Source organism: Dipteris shenzhenensis, chromosome 14 (genome assembly GCF_047967505.1).
Source record: "Dipteris shenzhenensis isolate YYH24624 ecotype China chromosome 14, Dip_SZ_1.0, whole genome shotgun sequence".
Lineage (NCBI taxonomy): Eukaryota > Viridiplantae > Streptophyta > Polypodiopsida > Gleicheniales > Dipteridaceae > Dipteris > Dipteris shenzhenensis.
The window spans coordinates 26,771,971-26,791,600 of NC_141609.1; positions in this window are offsets into that span (position 1 = coordinate 26,771,971).

Sequence of the window (19,630 nt, forward strand, 5' to 3'; positions counted from 1 at the left end):
GAGTGTATTTGAGTGGAGTCTTACTCTCATGGCAATGAAAGTCACTTCTTATCATTTTCCTTGAGTCTCCATTCCTATGTTCTTCTCTCTCTTTATTCAAGTCTCTAAAGTAGTTCTTGTTCCGCCGCTCACTGTGCACACATGGTCCATCCGTTTCCTGAGCCACCATGCAAGCTTCTTCCTCTCTTTTAGGTGAATTCTAGGGGTTTTGGATTGTTGATAATTGTGGAGCCTTGAGGGAGTTGTTTGCTTAGGCAAAATCTACGTGGACAGATGGCAGTTAATATACTAGTTAGACCCCCTGTCAGTATTTGGCCTATAACTTTCTCCTCGGTGGTCCGATTTCAATGAAACTTATATCAGTGTCAAGCTCTCTTTAAGGGTCTCCCTCCTCTATAATTATTTTTTGCATTGGTTCAAGGACAAGAAGTTATGAGTCTCTGTGTATGATTGTTTATTTCTATGGTAGTTTTTACCCCCTTTCAGTAAACTATCCATATCTCTTCAACCAGTTATCTGTTTTCAATGAAACTTATATCAGTACAAAGCTCATTCAAGGCACATCCTTGTATGTACTTTAATTCTTGATATTAGTTTTTTGGTGGAAGTTATAGACCTCTATGTTTTCTAGCAGTTTGTAGAATGATTTGAGCCATTTCTAGAGGCTTCTGTGAAGAAGGTGCCATGTTTCCCTTGGAATTTACCCATCCAGCCAAATCAGCCCCTTCAAGCCCCTAGATATATATCAATTCATGTCATGTTGAGCCAAAAGATCTTCTTCTAACAATGCATCGCTCTCTTTTTGGTGCCGACCGGCTTGGTGAGATTATGGCCTCTGTGGATCCTTTTCTTCTCCCAATGCTGGACTACAACATCCTTGGGATGTTACCATATTCATTCTCCTCTAAGGGAAGCAAGGAGAAAGACATGTTGTGGTTTTTATTGCATGAAAATATTTTATTCCTCTCTCTTTGCAAGTGATAAGGGTCCCTCTTATTAAGATTGGGAAGAGCAGGAAGCTAAGACGTACGTGAAGTTTCATTATCCCCAACTTCATGTCACACTTGCCAAGCAACAAAATCGAGATCATGCCAGCTTGGTTAGGGCTGCAACTAGTGAAGATGATGAAGAAGAAGAATTAAACTCAACATCGACTCATGCTCTCACTGTTGACATCAGAGATCTCTCTCTCCTTTCAGAGGTCTATGTACCTGATGATTGTGACTTTTGTTTTTTATGTGTGCTTGGGTACTCTGCCCTGGCAAGTCACCCAAAAATGCTTGTAACAATGAGTCTTATGTCCTTCAGTTCAATAACGGTTCACAACCTTGGATTGTCCTCCTAAAATGTTGGATTCTTTTTTATTTTGTCGTGTCCAACTCCTCACCATTCTATTATGGAGTCAAGAGGGGAATGTGTGGGATCTACATGGCTTTGATGTGTCTTTATCTGGCCTGGCCGAGTTTTAGGATGTTGGTGTAGTCCATAGACCTACGACTAGGTCATATAGCTATGCTTTGATATGAGCCTCTGAGTTACATGGGGTGCACAGATTAGCAGTCCATCATTTTCATGTTCTATTGGCTTCATTCCAGTAGTCCCTCACCTTTTCTTCAATGGGGTGTTTTAGAACATGAAGGCAAGTTTAGCTAGTTTGATAGTTCTAGTCTAGTGTGTGCTATGGATGCAAGGTGTCACATTGGGATTTATCCCATAAGCATAGTGGTACTAGTATGTGTGTGTGTGCTCTATGTGAGAGCTGTACTTTCACTTGTCACATCATGGAGTCTACATCAAGCGTTCTATCATGTGAGTACTTTGGTTATCATTACTTTGCATAAATTGTATCTTCATTTTAGTCTTTCCATTTTCTTTCCATTTTGTGCCATGTGCCTTCATAAACACCTTTGAGTTCATTATTTTGTTTCCAAACAAGTGTTCTAGCTTGTCCCACATTTCGTGTGTAGTGTCATCAAAATCCAAATGATGAATAACTTGATCACCCAAACCCAAACCAATAATAGCAAGAGCTTTGTCATTGAGAGACTCCCATTGAAGAATAAGCTTGTGATCGGATGCAAGTTTCTTGTCTTTGTGACTAACAACTTTCCACACTCCTCCTTTCATAAGTAGAAGACGCAACTTGGTCTGCCATATAGGAAAATTCTTACAAGAGAACCTTTTTTTTTGTAAAAAGTAGTGTTGTTTATATTACTTCGAGAATAAGAATACAAGGTACTAGCCTTGTGGCCGACAAATTGTGATCACAAAATGGACATAGCCCTCAAAAAGCTCAAAAATAGATATACAAGCCTTACAGGGCATAATCAACCGGGTGTGGACAACTGTTGTTCCCACCATCTGACGCTTCTCTGAAGCAAAAAGTTAGAGTGGCATGTAGGAAGATCCAAATAGTCGATGGTAACTAGACCTAATAGCCATAGTGTAGGCGAGTAATGCCACTAAAGTCCCTATGAGACATGCTAGAAGAAGAGGTCCCGATGGTCCCAGTTGCATAGGAAATGGTGTCTCTTCTCCTTGCCTCCCCAGAAGTCCCTTGTATTTGGTCCCACTAACCCTTGAGCATAAGAACTGTGGGGGTTAAAGGTCACTGTGCCTTTACCCCAGTTATGTACAATACTCAAACACATATATAAATGAATGAAAAAGAAGATTAGGGTGGTTCTGCACCCACCAAAACTTGTGTGGCTCTCTGTTTCTCTCCCTCCCTCTTCCGTTCTTGCTTCTGTTGAGGGTTAAAGGTCACTGTGCCTTTACCCCGGTTATGTACAATACTCAAACACATATATAAATGAATGAAAAAGAAGATTAGGGTGGTTCTGCACCCACCAAAACTTGTGTGGCTCTCTGTTTCTCTCCCTCCCTCTTCCGTTCTTGCTTTCGTTGAGAGCACTCTCAAGAACGATCGTGCTCCATGTGTTAGCCAAGGTCTGCATCACAAATGGTGCTTGTTCTCCTAGGATTTGCTGCATGTAGCTGAGGTCCAGACGTGCCAGCCCACAATGCTCCCGATGAGCTCCCAGACTGGATGTCGAGCCATTGTGCCTACGTCTGTCTCTATCAGCTATGAGGGGAAGCTCTCCATATGTGCCCAAGTACCTTGCATGATGAGAAAAACAAGGTCCTGTGGTGCATGCTCGTAAGCTAGATGATGCCCCATTGTCGTACTGCACCAACAGAAGGCCCCCCAAGTGATTGAACCTAGCTCAGGTGCAGCCTGAGCTAGGATCCCCATGGCTCCCTTCCACACTGCTTGGGCACGTGTGTGACCCCAAAGGCAGTGATTCAAGGTCTCCTTGTCCTCTTGACAAATCTAGCACCACCCCTCTTGTCCCATTTACTGCAGCCAGTAGCCCCTTATGGGCACCATCCACAGAAAATAGGAAATCTTCCGTTGGTGCTAGCTTGCCCAAAGGGTCTTCCAAAACTAATGAAGGAAAACTAGGGAGATCCCTTGTGCACCTGAGTGGGTGGTATGTGCTGTAACGCCCCAAGCTTCTGCTTGCCAATGCATGCACTGTAGGAGAAAAAGGAAACTGAGCTCTCCGAAGAATCGAGTTGTGGCCATCGCCACTCCCTGGGATCCCAATCCACCTCTGCCAATGTGCATCCCCCCCCAGATCCAAAGTCTCCATTCCTGGGCCTACTCCACCAAGGGATCTATATGCCACTCTTTCATGTGCTGGCCTATCACCCGAATACATTGCCATGAAAGAAAGGGATCAATCAGAACTCCATCCTGCTGGGAGACGGCTACTAGTTGTAGAAGAAAAGCACTGAGGAGTCGGCAATCCAGTAAGCAAGGGCTACAATACCCCTCATCCACACCTCTGGGAAACCTAACCGCAGCAACGTGCCCTCCAAGAATGACTAGTCCACCCTGTCGTAAGCCTTCTCAAAGTCAAGGAATATGGCCAGGTGCTCTCCATTGTGTTGCACCCACTTGGTCGCCTCTAAGAAGGTGAAGAGGTTGTCTAGAATGCTGCTGTCCTGTGCATGTCATGGATCAGGTCTGGTAGGAGGAGCCAGATGCGAGTGCTGATCATTTTGGCAAGGATTTTGTAGACCGTGTGGAGGAGGGTGATGGGACGCTACTGTCGGATCTCCTGTCGATCTCCCCCTTTGGGGAGGAGATAGATCAGTCTGGATGCATGACTCTTTGGCATCTATCTGCTAAAGAAGATCTGCTGAAAAGCTGCGAGGAGGGGTTGGTGGATTTGTTCCCAAAAGGTGGTGAAGAAGGCTTTGGAGAGCCCATCCTCCCCTGGGCACTTCTGCCCATCTATATTCCAAACTGCCTCCTACATCTCTATCACAGTAAATAGGGTGAGTAGGACCTCCCCCATGCTAGGTTGTATGAGAGTCGGTGTGTGGCTCCATACCTCCTCCTGCAATGGTGAGCTCGAGGGTCAGTGAACTCCTGCTGGAACAAGGTCTTGTAGTAGTCTATCACCAACTCCTTGACCTCCTCTGCTGTGCTGATACTGCCATCTTGTGCCCTGAGAAAATGAATCTGCTCATATGTCGACCTCTAACCATGAGTCTTGAAGAACTCCCTGCACATCCGATTGCCTTTCCTCGCCCAGGAGGACATGGAGGCATGGAAAGAGAACTTAGATCGTCTCTATGTGATCTCCTCCAACATGGATCATGCCCTAATCTCCTAAAGCCTAATGAGCTTGGTGACACCTGTTGCACGCACTAAATAGAGGCAAGATCTCTTCAAAGACCCCTCTCCTTTGCCCACCACTCCTACCTAACCTGAATTGCCTCCTCCTAATAGATGCTACTAGACTTGGCCAGAGCCTTGACACCTGCAATGCTAGATCCCCACCCGAGTCCCACTCCTTGTCCCAGAGGTTCATTATCTTATTGTGAACCTCCTCCCTAGTATAGATGGAATCTGGAATCCTACAAGAACGAGGGGCCAGGGAGTGAGTAGCCATGTCTAGAGACAAGATAACTGGAGCGTGATCGGAGAGTGCCATCCCTGGTACCACCCCTAATGCTCCTCCTCTACCTACCACCCAATCATTGACATAGAATCAATCCAACCGCTCCAAGAGTCTGGCCCCCTCCCTCCTATATCCCTAGGAGAAAAATAGGCTCCCCGGCCACCTGCTAGACAAAGGCTCCCTCCAACTGTCCCTCCCTCTTGTCGCAAAGAGGAAGGACTCCAATGCAATTTGCTCCACTCGTGCAATGCCGACAAACTCAGGGCTCTGGCCCTGTTGATCCTCTAGTGCCTCTAGGTTGTTGAAGTCCCCTCCAATGATCCCAAAGTCCACCTCCGAGAGTGAGTTTGCCAGTGCTCTCCAAAAAGTAGCCCTCCATCGCATGTCGATAGGGGCATAGATGTTGAGGACTCCAATCCTAGAGCCCTCTATATCCAAGCCCACCCAAAGTGCTCAACTAGGAAACAAGGTACCATGTTCAAAAACGTGCTGCAAGAGTGAAACATCAATGGAGGTGCATACACCGCTGCTCTGCCCTTGTTTGCTATAAGTGTGAGAGCATCCTGGAAGGACCTTCCCACACCTGCTAGTCTGTGCTGCCGAGAGTTTGTGCTCCTACAATAGCAGAAGCACATCCATCCAACCCACTAGTGCTGGCCAAAGCTCCTACCTTAGGATCATCTTCTTGGGACCACGGGTTCCAGAGGAATGGAACCCATTGATGTTTCAAGAAATGATGTGTATACTCATGAAGAGAAGTGGTGGGCCGCGAACAATTGTCTGCTTGTAGTCGAAGTTGAAGTCATCGGTGGAAGTCCTGTATGCAAACGAAGTCGCTTCTACGAAGGTTTAGAGGGGGAGGTTTGATCATCCATCCCATCTCCTAAAACCTTCAATAGTGGTGTGAGCCCCTTCATACTGTGATGGTATGCCCTCTCAAGCAAGCTCAATACCTAAGCCAATGACGTACTGTAGAAGCTAGCTAGCTCTAAGGCCCTCCAGGGTCAGACCTCGGTAGCATAGATCCACTGGAGTGGGGGATGAACAATGCAGCACCACCTCAAGTGGACATACCTTTCTTGCCATTGTTGCTGAAGTAGATCCCCAGCCCTGCTACCAATCTAGCCCTATACCTGCTCCTGTGTCTGGGAATGGATGGTCTCCCAAACACTCTCATTTGTCCACTCCTCAATCCCAATGTTGTGAAGCATGAAGGAGTAGCTTGGACCATCTGGGGGGGAGAGAGCTGTTCCCCTTCGCCCCCCTGTGGAGGAAGAAGATACTGATATCCAAACAAGCGGGAAATGAATCGATGCCACTAGGTAGCCCCAAGGGCCTGCATGTCTGCTCTACTCTTGCAATGCTGGCAAAATCAGGGCTCCAACCCTGCTGATCCTCTAGTGCCTCTAGGTTGAAGTCCCCTCCAACTATCCATGAGTCCACCTCTAGTACTGATCCTGCCAATGCACTCCAAAAAGTGGCCCTCCATCTCAAGTCAGTCAGGGCATAGATGTTGAGGATTCCAATCCTAGATCCCTCTATATCCAAACCCACCCAAAGAGCTCGTCGTGCCATGCCCAAAAATGTGCTATAGGAGTGGAGCATTGATGGAGGTGCAAACACCTCCACTCCTACCTTGCTCTCCAATTGAGGGCTCCCAATAAGTGTGCAAGCATCCTAGGAGGACCTTCCCGCACCTATTGGTCTGTGATGTCAAGAGTGTGTTCCTGTAATAGAAGCACATCCATCTACTCAACTAGCACCGGCTGAAGCTCCTACTCTAGTTCATCTTTTTGGGACCACGGGTTCCAGAGGAATGAAACCCGTTGATATTCCAAGAAATGATGTGTATACTCATAAGGAGGAGTGGTGGGCCACAAATAGCTACCTGCTTGCTGTTGAAGTTGATGTCATTGATGGGAGTCTTGTATGCAAACAAAGGTGCTTCTATGAAGGTTTAGAGGGGGAGGCCAAATTGTCCATCCCATCCCCTAAAACATTCAATAGTGATGTGAGCCTGGGGCGATGGCAGGGGAGAGAAGGTGCACCAGGGGCAGGCTGTGCAGGGCAATGGCAAGGGGAGAGGGTGCGCAAGGTGGATGGGAGGTAGACGGGCAAGGAGGAGTGAAAGCGCGAGTTTTAGAAGCACGTCCTTACATGAGAACTTCTCGATAATGACACTTGATTTTGAAGACTCCATGGATGGAAATTGCAAGAATCAAAGAACTGAGTTGGATAAGATTCTTGGACCTTTAAGAGGAGAATGCAGGCACCTTTTATGAGCAAGTCTACATCAATAGATGGTGGGTAGAACTAGGTGTGCAGGAGTGGGCAGATTATGTTGGAGCAGGGTACTTTTAATAGTAGGGTACATCATAGACCAAATTGTAAACATGCCAAGAGAGACTTTTGTTCACTCAAGACCTATAGTTACACAAGTCTCACAAGTTTTTAGTGTATCCTATAAGTGGATCAAAATCCTTAGTTCCAATGTATCTAGCTCCACCAAACCCACTAGCAATGCCAACACAAAGAATGGCCTTACATGCCACCACCACCAACCAATTAAACAGTCCTCAAAGGAGATGCCATGCAAGTTTTATTGTAGGCTCTAAGAAGGGGGCTGCAAACCCACCACATCCTCTTGCTGATAGAGATACAAATCCTTCAAAGATTATACATATTAATATAGCTAAATTGCCCACCAAGCTCCTTGGTGAAGGAGACCCAATCTCACATGTGGAAAGGTTTGGACAAATTTGTGAAACATTTGGTGAAGTAGGAGACCTAGACAAGGTGAATTCCTTTGGGTTGAGCCTTGAAGCTAATGGTTTAGGGCCTTGAAACCAAAAGAGAAGGTAAGTTGTACAAGGTTAAGAAAAGCGTTTATCATTGGATTCTCACCCATGCGCCGAGATGGAGTCCAATTAATCAGCTTTGTGAGCCTCATCAAAGGCCTCAATGATGAGCAACTATTGCCTAGGCTCTTGCTTGGATTAAAAAGCAAGAGGTTGCGTGGCCTATTGTTTGCAATGAAACCAAGATCATTTGAATGATGTAGCAAGAATGCAATCAAGCTAAGTAATAACATGATGGAAAAGGACATCAAAACACCTACATATCCATCAATCAATTAGTGGATTGCAAGTCTCCAAAGCTTTCATGTCTAAGTACTTGAAGGAAGCACCTCATCTTCCAAGGATCTAAATGTTGATGAATTGGCCAAACATATTTTGGAATGAACAAATCCACAAGGCCAAGGGGTGCTACTAAGAGAAGCACCAATCAACCTGAATCTCTATCCATGAAGAGACAATGTATGGTGTAGTGTTTGTACCAATAACCACCCAATGAATGAATTCCCCCAATTGAGAGCATGTCCATTGCAATATTGTGGACATTAGGTAAGGTGGGGACACCACGACACCTCACAATGCCGCTAACCTAGGGCATTTTCCAGCCTCATGCATATCCACCAAGATTGCAACTCACATTACTCGCATTGCCATGACATTTCAATCAACCAGTGGGAATACCAAGATCAACACCTATGGTTCCATGACAGTATAGACCTCAAACATTTCCATAATCACCACTAATTTTGGGACCTCAACCACTACCACCATGTATTATGTTGATGAATCAAGTCATGGTGAAGGAAGTACCTAGTGACTAGGTGGAGGTAGAATGAAGAATTGAAGGAATGCAATCCCTTCATTGTTTTGATTGACAAAAGAAGAATAGAAGTTTAAAAGCTACATTAGTCATTATCTTCTTCATGGCAATCAACATATTCCTATGTATCAGACCATGCCCATTAATTCTAAGGCTAGGGACATGAATGTAGTAACATCAGAATCTCATATTCAATGCTATCAATGTCATGGTCCACACAAGGCTAATGAGTGCCCATATAGGACTCAACCATGTCAACTAATGGTTTGTTCTGGATTCCAAGGTCTGCATTATTACAATGACTACCCTCATCAACACGCCACAGTAGTGCAACCCCAAGTACCACCACCTTCCAATATGTCATTATGCAGTGGTTATGGTATTGAGCATTTATACAAAGACTATCCCATGAGATGACGTGCTACACCAATTGTTGACTACAAGTCTTAATCTTCTAGGGATAGAATGGGGACGTGTAGCACATCAACCACAAATATCATGAAAACATGCAATCAAAATTGGCAAGGGATATGATGGGCCTAAGGAAGAGATATCACATTCACAAAAACTGAAACAATAGATACTGGCACATTTGATAGACACCCACCTCAAAACCAGCAATCACAAGGGAACCAGGCCAATGGTAGTCTGAAACCAAGTACAAAGGGACTCAACCAATAGCCAAATCCTACGGTGGAAATGGAATGGTTAGCATAGGCTAAGGACCTAATTGAGGAATATCAATGGAAGGAGGAAGCTAAAAAAAGAGAACAACTCAAGAGAGATACATCATTCCCAAGACACTATCCAAAATCTTTGCTTAGAGCACCCTCTATGGTAATAGAAGAAAGACATATTAATTCTCTGGATGTTAGCTCATTTTTTTGTAAAAAATGTTCAAAGAATGTACGAGGATGAAAACATTGCAAGAGGAAGTTCTCAAGTTCTTATTCGACTTTGATGAGTGAAGTTCAAATGCGGTTACAAAACCAAATAGACCAAGAGATGTTGAAGAACTTGTAGCTTTCTTGTTCATGGAGGTTAAGATGTTGGTTTCCACATTACTAAGTGGAAACCCGAGATTGTGGTATAATCTTTGTGATTGTATGAATGGGCACTTGGACTTAATGTCTAGAGTACCAATGGACCCTCATACCCTCAAGAACCTTCAATGCAAGGATCTCAAGAAATTCCCATGGTTCCAATCCACAAATTGGGCCAATACTTCAAGAGCGACGATATCAATGCTATGATTCTAATCTCCTATCTGAACCAAAATGTCATAACCATACTTGATGGTGGAGTAGTAGTCATCATCATGACCAACCAATGTTTGGAAAAAATAGGGAAGGTTGCCCATGACTTTGGTAACCAGCTCGATTCTTATGACATCATCTTGGCAAGACCATATATGAGGACAATTGGTCTTATTCATGATTGAGGTACTAATAACATTTATCTCCAAAAATAAGGATAAATGATCAGAGTTGAACTAGATACATGGAAGGCTCACTTGATGAGCAAAAACTTATTTGTAGCAAAATCTGACACCACAGTCACAATCAATCTTATGAATGCCTTTCAAAGCAAAGAATGAAAAGATAGAAGGGATAGACCAAGATTCCAAGTGCTCGCACAATTGAATGCACTCGCTTGCAACCATGGACATACTAAAATGGCAAGGCACACAATTGGTGCAAGGCAAACAAGAACCCTCCTGAAGGAATACTGGTTTCCCTCAAAATGATTAATCTCCTTAAACATTCCAAAAAGAATATAGGCATTGTGCATGTTCAATCTTACCTTCATTCCAAAAATAATGTAGGCATCATGTGTGTTTAGTTTGACCTTCATTGGTTAAGACATGTGTGCAACAATAGCCGACCATGAGTTCATGCTTGAGTGTGGTAAATCTATAATTGTGGATGGATGTATGGTTGTAATGAGTATGAATCAATGTAATGGAAGAGATGATTGTGGGCTCCCTACCTATGTCTATCTTGTGAAATCTTCTATTGCTCATTCTTACACCATGAATGTGGTATTAGACCTAAAGAAGAAGTTGAAGTCCTAGAGAAGAGAAGCAAAGCAAGGAGCTGAAGCAAGAGCACCAGGGAGGGCCAAGGTCCAGTGAGAGTAAGAAGGAGAGCCTAGGTAGAAGGAGCTAGAGCAAACTTGGAAGCTTGGAGAACAACCGTGAAGCAATCTTAAGCAAATCCTGATTGGATAGTCACATGATCCATCAAGCTAAGCTTGGAGAAAAACGTTGAAGAAATCCTAAGCAAAGCTTGATCAGATAGTCACACGATCCATCAAGCTATTGAACTCAAATCATCATTGATGTAGAGGCTTGCTGGGTACAACTTTAATTCCTTGAGGTGCTTGCCTTATAGTAGCTAGCTACAACTATCTTGAAGATTACACTCAAGTTGAGAAAAACCAGTAGTCAGATCAATGGTTTCTGAAATCACAATAGATGTAGAGGGGATTGTCATCATCACTTTGTTGAAAGTATAAGTAGAATTGGATATAAACTAGATAGAGCCCAAGAAGCTGAAGCAAATCAACAGTGAAGAATAGTACCTTTCTACCATTTGGAGCATCCAAACTTGCACCGTATTTTGGAACCTTGACAATGGTTTATTTTCACGACAATCGACATTATCGCCATGCTTTAAAGAGTTCCATAATTATTGTTACAATGGTTGAAAGGTGCTAGCTTGAGCTGAAGCTGGTCAAATAGTTGTAGCACCACCTTTTTCATTAGACAAGACAACATTACAGGAACCCAAGATTGTAGACGAGGTGATATGAGATGGGAGCTTTGAGTTTATTGGCTATCAACAGATTTTGAGCATATTGTTTTGGGTCGTAGATGGGAAAACATGGCTTGTTATATGTCTATTATTGGGAGCATATTTCCATCTATTTATTGTCATGAAGCTGCTTATGAGTTGGAGGAGCTTATTTTATGATTTGAGAGCTATGAGAAACAAGTTAAGGTACATTTAAACTTGTTGGTTCCCCATATGAAAAGCCAACAAAGGTTACCATTACTCTATTACTATTGTTTTAAGGCTGATCACAGTCAGTGTTGCTAGTGAACATACATCAAATGAGTTTTATTCTTTCTTGGAGAGCCGTGGCATCAGGAGAAAAATTATATGCAGGTACACACCACATGAAAATGGTGTGGCTGAAAATTATAATAAGTTAATTGCAAAGGTTGCAAGAGCAATTATGAATAAGATGTATGTTCCTCTTTACTATTAGGCAGAGGCAGTATAAATAGTTGTGCATGCTATGAATAGGAAACCTACATATCTAATTCATGATGTGACACCATTTGAAGGGCTTTGGGATAGAAAACCCATGGTTGCTTATTTTAGAGTGTTTGGTTGTATATGATATGTTCATGTACCAAAGCAAGTCGGTAAGAAGATGGACCCAAGATCTAGAACAATGCGTCTTTTTTGGCTATGCTAAAGATAGGAAGGGTTAGATGTGTTTAAAGCCTCACACTAGAGAGGTAATCATTACTTTGGATGTGGTGTTGATGAAGATCAAGCTTGGTATGCACCTATTGTAGTTGTTATTGATGGCAGTGATGATGCTATAGAGTTGTGAATTAGGTGAGTCAAGAATTGTTTGGACTTTCAAAAAAGAATGAGATTACAAGTGTTAACCTCTGGTCTGAAAGATTGAGCTACAGTTCAAAAGAGAAAGGCAAAGCCAAGATGTATGGGGATGCACCAGTTGATCATTCTCGATGAGAGTGTGGATGGCAAGCAATGATTGCCTACTATAGTATCCACTCGTGGAGTTAAAAAGAATGCTAAAAGTATTTACCAGTGCATGCAAGGAAAAAGGAAAGTGGTTATAGTAGCCGCTAAGGAGATCACAGAGGGTGAAATATCCCATTGATAGGCTCACATACAATGAATATATGATATGCATATATGGTGTCTAGAATTCATCAGGTGGAGCTTGCAAGTTTTGAGGAGGTAGCTCATGATAAAGAATGGATCAAAGCAATGTATGATGAAATGAATGCTTTGAGAAAGAATGATACATGGGAATTGTTAAAGTTACCACCTAGCAAGAAGGCCATTTGTTCAAAATGCGTTCACAACGTTAAGTGCAAAGTTGATGGAAGTCTTGTAAGATACAAAGCAACACTTGTTGCTAAGGATTATGCTCAAACCCAAGGATGAGATTATGATGAGCTGCTCAGCCCAGTTGCTAAAATGACAACCATGTGTGCATGTTGAAACAAGCACTCTACGAATTGAAACAGGGACCAAGGGCATGGTGTAAGAGGATGAGCAAATTTCTTTTGATTATGGGATACATCCAATCTAAATTTGATTATTCTGTTGATCTAAATCATACAGATCATGGAATAGCTATGATTGTTAATTTTATTATCACAAGATATGATCATGGATAAATTATAGCCATCAAGAAGAAATTGGCAGAAGAATTTGACATGAAAGATTTGAGACAACTCAAATATTTATTGGGTATTGAGGTGATTGATACACCCAATCATGGATGATTTTTTCAAGTTAGTTTCATTAAGAAGCTAAACTTTTATGTTGGCATCGAAAGTTCATATGCCCTAATAAAAATAAATGTTTGAAACATTCACCAAGATTTGAAACTTTTATGCAAGAAAATTTAAAGTTTCGCCGGGATTTACATTTTTTCCTTCAAAATTCAAAAGAAAAAATATAAAAAAGTACTACATTCTATCAATATTGTGAAACTAAAAAAATGAGCTTGAAAACTTTCGCGAAGATTTTATATTAACATATAAGCATAGCTTCGATAAAAACATCCTTGCACCCAATAATGCAATATGCACTTGATAGCTTGGAGGAATATGGTATGGTGGCTTGTAAGCCTATAGATACTCCATTTGATCAGAACATCAAGCTGGAAGATCATGGAAAGTATATTGAAGATACTACTATGTATAGTAAGATGGTAGGTAGTTTGATATATCTAACTATTACTCATTTGGACTTGAGTTATGCAATGGATGTAGTGAGCCTACTTATGCAGAGAGACCATAGAAAAGTCATTTGGATGTCATCAAGAGGATCTTTATATCCGTGAAAGCTACCTTCTGATATGGTATGAGATATGCAAAGGATGGAGATGTCTATTTGCATGGGTTTATAGATGCTGATTGGGTAGGCAGCATAGTGGACAAGAGATCCACTAGTGGTTGTGCATTTTCATTTGTCCATGGTGTGATCAATTGGTGTGGTTCAAAATATCCAACTTTAGCTCTGTCTCTAGTATAGAGGGATTGCCATAGTTGCATATGAGGAGAGTTGGTTGAGGATGCTACTTTATGACTTGGGTATTTTTGTGGATGGAGCCATCATCTTGTATCATCACAATATAACCAGTATCATGCTTGCTAGAGACCTAATTTACCATGCCAAAATGAAACATATTGAGGTACACTACCACTACATTGCCGAGAAAGTGGTAAATGGTGAAATTTACATGGTCTATGTCAGCACAAATGATCAGGTAGCAAATAATTCACTAAAGCATTATCAAAGGCAAATATCCATCACTTTAAAGATGTGCTAGGAGTATGTTATGTGTGCAAGCTAGGGATTTCATTAATGTATTCACGTTTTTGTGAATATGTATTCACACCACATGAATTTTACTCCCCAGTGGCATGAATATGGAGTTGTTCACGTCGGTAACTTGCTAAACGTACAAAAAAACTTGTATTTTTCATTGGTTCTTTGGAAAGTACTAGCAATTTTTGCATTAATACCGTCGGTATAAACAATCTTACCGACAGTAGTAACATAGGTACCGATGGTATATTTCTTTGCACAAATTTCACACCTTTCTACCATTCTACAACTATATTATATCTACGCGATGGTTTTTGGTGCTTGTGCAACAAGGTTGTGGTTCAATATCCCGCTCTTGATCAATGTAACGATACCTCTGGACGAGCTATGGGCATGGATACATCTGGTAATGTCCAGGTGACTATTGATTTGGTCAATGACGATGCCATGCATGATGAGGTTCAAGTCCCACAACAGAGTGTAGTCCCACAATGGAACACTCAACCGACACTCCATGATGTTATTGGCGAGTGTTCGAGAAGAGTAGAAGGTGTTGAACATAGCATGACACAACAAAAATGCAAGGCTTTTGGCCCAAAATGGGACTATGCATATAACGAAGATAGCTTTAGATTGTGGAAATGTAAATATTGTAATAAGGCGGTTGCAAGAGGAGCAACTTGCATCAGAGAGCACTTCTTTGGTGACCCAAACAAAAAAAACATTTTTCCCACCTTACGCAATGTCCACAATATTACAATGGCCATGCTCTCAATCGAGGACACTGATTCATTGGGTGATTTATATATAGCACACTCCATACCATACATTTTCTCTTTGTGGATTTTGGGATGGGTTAGCAGGTGCCTCTCAACCACATCTCCTTTGCCATGTGGATTTAACCATTCTAAGAGCTTCTTCGCCCGTTCATCAACATCTAGGTCCTTGGAAGCTTGTGATGCTTCCTTGGTGTCCTTGGACATGAACGCTCTCACATTTTGCGATCCACGAACCAATGATGTGGATGATGTTGGTCCTTCCGAATCCTTGTCCATCATATTATCACCTAGCTTGATTGCAGTCTTGCTACATAATTCAAACAATATGGGGTTCATTGCAATTGAGAAATCATGCAGCTTTTTGCTCTTTAATCCTAGTAAGAATCTAGGCAACAATTGCTCCTCACTAAGCCCCTCATATGCGATGTAATCCCAAAGTGATAAGTGTTCATGTTGCACCTAATACAGTCGATTGATTAGACTACATTTTGGCCCATTGGGTGTGAAGCCAACAATGGCATCCTTCCTCAGGTGGGTCCAATTTACCTTTTCTTCATGTTCTAGGGCTTTATACCACTGGCCTGCTTTACTTTCAAGGCTTAGTCTAAAAGCATTCTCCTTGTTTAGGTCACCAAATTCTCCAAAATTTTCACAAATCTACTCGAATCATTCCACATCCAAGACTGGGTGAATCATTCCACATCCAAGACTGGGTCCCCTTCACCAAGGATCTTGTTGAGCATTCTTGCAATGGAAATGGGTCGATTTCTGGTAGGGAATGGGTCTCCACTAGCATGAGGATGAGGTGGGTTTGTAACCCCCTTCCTAAAGATTATACTAACACTCTCATGGCATCATCCACAAGCAACGTTTGATTGATTGGCGCATGAGAAATATATGCGGTTCCCAGCCCAACAATTGGCAAGATTGGTGGATTTGGTGGAGTCGAATAGGATCCATAAATTGGCATTGAATTTTTTGATCCACTTGCAAGGCATTCTAGGGGCGACAGTTGGTCTAGATGGAGCAAAAGTCTCTAGTGGTCTAGGTATGCTCATGTTTGGACGTGAACAAAACGTTGTAGCTAGTGGCGTAAAGGTTTGTTATGTCATCCAGGTGGTGATAGTTGGCATTTTGAAGTGTTCCCAAAATTTTGTAATTGGTTTGGTAGTGGTAGTAGTGAATGGCATGCTATGGAATATAGGAAAAGTGCCTGTGTCTTAATACGTCCCTGCATGTCCCCTAGATTATGATCATATGAAGATATTCCTTCATATTCATCAAACTGTGTTGGTGTTCTTCTCAAGGTTGGTTTCTTTATATTGGGATTCATAGAAGCTCTTATTGATATCGATTCCGTCCAACTAGGGATTCCTGATGTGATTATTGGCACAATATCCCTCGTCATCAGTTATGTGAATAAAGGTCTTGTTTGCGATGTGTGGTTCTGTCCTAGGTGATGTGGTCCTCTGAGGAAAAAAATCCCAAATGTCTTACGGATCTTGGAGTCCAAACCTTCCCATCATATTGGAGAATTCTTAATACAACCTAGTGTCTATTGACGAGGTAGGTGATTACCCTTTCATTGATGTTGAAATTAAGGCAATTGCAATTCGTACTTCATTGGGATTGTCCATGGTTCCTTCAAGACTTGACGACCCAATGGTACTTGATTCTTTTGCTTGCCTTGGTCCTTGGACTGATGAGAAACTGTAGTTCAAATCTCCTGACCCCAAGGAAGCAAAACTTGGCAAGAACCTTGACAACTTGTACTTGATATTAGAGGCACTATTGTCGGGATCAAGATTGGTTCCTAAGGTTCAATCAAACCTAAGGTGCATGTACCTTGTCTAGCAAGTTGTTTATGGCTCTTGGATCTTTTCTAAGATTTTCACGATGTTTCGCCACTTGGAACTAGGCTTTCTAGTGAGCAGTGACCCTAGGTGCTGACTCGAAGCTTTTCCCAAAAATGGTTTCTGGTGACCACACATGGCCATAGAGCGTGGTAGCCCTGAGTTAGCTTTGGAGGATCCTTAGGCAAAGTTTGAACTAGTTGTTGGTTTCCTTGGCAAGTGTACTTAGAGCTCAAAATATTTATACCTCAAATATGACTTCTCAAAAATTTTAGAAATTTCCCTTCAAGGACAATTTGTGTCAGCTTCTGGAGTTCTTTTGGTGACATAAGAGTTTCTAAGTGATCAACAGGGGTTTCCAAAGGCCCACATGAGGAGACCCCTCTGGTGGCCATGTGTGGCCAACCCGAGTAGCTGTCCTTAGAGTGGTCCCTTGTATGCTTGGCAGCGAAACCTTGAGAGTGAGAGGAAGGAAAGAAATGCGAGTTTGGAATGAGAAAATGACAATCGTGTTTAGGTTTGATGTAGATGGGTGCATGTAGGAGCATGTGTAAAAGAGCTTGTAACTTTACAATTGCTATGGATATACACCCGTTTTGACACAGTGTACATGCAAAATGTACATGCAAAATATACAACATTTTAACACAAAATATATGTGCTTATACATGCGACACACAGACATTTTCTACCAAATTTACAAAAAGTTTATGGATGGATGTCTGCTAATGAAACAACAAATCATAGAGACATGTACTAATAAAAACTATTGATGAATGTGTTTGCTTTTGTGTGAACATGATGTCATCAACCTCCTTGAGCAGTTTTGGTGAAGATGAGTCAACGGATCACCACAATCGCGGTGTGGTTGGGACAAAAGATAAGTGTATGTGTAATCGATGTCAAGGATGCATTGTCCGCGCACATCAAATTACGTTGAATCACATCACCATGTGTGGGGAATGGAATCACACAAGTTTAGAAATGAGTAAAAGTGAACTGATAGTGTCCAAATTACTAATGCTGTGATATATACTCTAATTGGAGTAGGATGCAGCACCACATACTAACATGGTGCCCTGTCGACGAGATGATGTGGGAGCATCGATATCTACCATCAGAGATGAGTGGGAAGGGGATGACAATAGCCCTCCATCCCATAAAGTTGTGGAAGAGGAAGTGTTTGATGATATGGTGTGGCGTATTTTTAGGGATGATCCCAAAAAGATGAATGATGATGATATGGAACAAGAGCATCCTTACATGGCTTCATTGACACCGGTATTTGAAGTGTGCACATTCTCTATTCTACGTGCTTCACTTGAAGTACTCAATCTACAATTTATGGATGGAGCAATGTAAGTCTTAACGCATTACTAAAGTAAGCATTATAACCTAAAAGTCAGAATTAGTAGTTACTTAGCTCGTAATGAATAAAGCTCAATATGTTTTAATCACTTTTTATATTGGATGCAAGCTATTATCACACATGCTTCCAAAGGGGAATAAACTACCAACCTCAAGAGATATAGCGAGACACTATGTGACATCTCTTGGAGGATTGGATTATGATCGCATACATGCATGTGTCAATGATTGCATTCTCTTTCATGGGACGCATAAGGAGGCTCGACATTGTCCCACTTGTGGCGAGGCAAGGTATAGAGCCAATTTCAAGAGTTTTGATGTACCTCATAAAGTCTTGTGACACTTTCCTATAATTCGTATAGAACAAATGTTAAGAGTTTTGATGTACCTCATAAAGTCTTGCGACACTTTCTTATAATTCCTTGCATTAAACACATGTTCAAGTACAAATCTATAACAGAGCTCATGTCATGGCATTTCTTGCATCGATGAGATGATGGCATGTGGAGAATTCCTGCAGACACTCCTGCTTGGAAGCATATTGAAGATGAGTGGCCCAGCTTTAAAACAGAGCCTAGGAACTTGAGACTTGGACTAGGTATGGATGGTGTGAATCCATTTGGTTTCAAAAGCACCGCATATAGTGTGTGGCCGGTTGTGCTAGTGAATTACAATCTTCCACCATCAATGGCAATCAAGAAGGGACATCTTATGTTATCCCTTCTAATTCAAGGGAAACATAAAGTAAAGCACATGGATGTTTATCTCGAACCATTGATTGATGAGTTGGAAGAACTATGGAGAGGTGTTGCGGTGGTTTATGTTAGTAGGCCTCCCTCCTCTCGACACTTCGATTTGAAAGCAGTGTTGATGTGGACAATGAATGACTTCCCAAGATACAATGATTGTTCTAGTAAGAATTCTAATTAACTCTCTACTCTAATACTTTTTGTTATTTTAATTATAACTATTGACTTTATTCTAACTTGTTTTATATTTCAACAGGTTTGAAAACATCAGGTGAACATGCATGTCCTATTTGTGGTCCTTCATTGATACATGAGTATGCCAATGGATTGAGTAAGATCATATTCGATAATCATCATCGATTTCTCCGGAGGATGCAGCAAGCTGCAATGAAGATAATGTTGAACATGCCAATGAAGATGTTGATGATCAAGAAATAAGAGAGGAACATGATGATGAGGATGAGCATGCCATTTCTCATGATCATGAGCCCCTACCATTGGTGATGATGGTGACATTGGTGTGGATGAGGGCATCGGTACCATTATTAGTGGATAGATCAATAGTGAATTAAATTTATTCATAGCCTTACAAATTGATCAAATAGATATTAACATTGATCC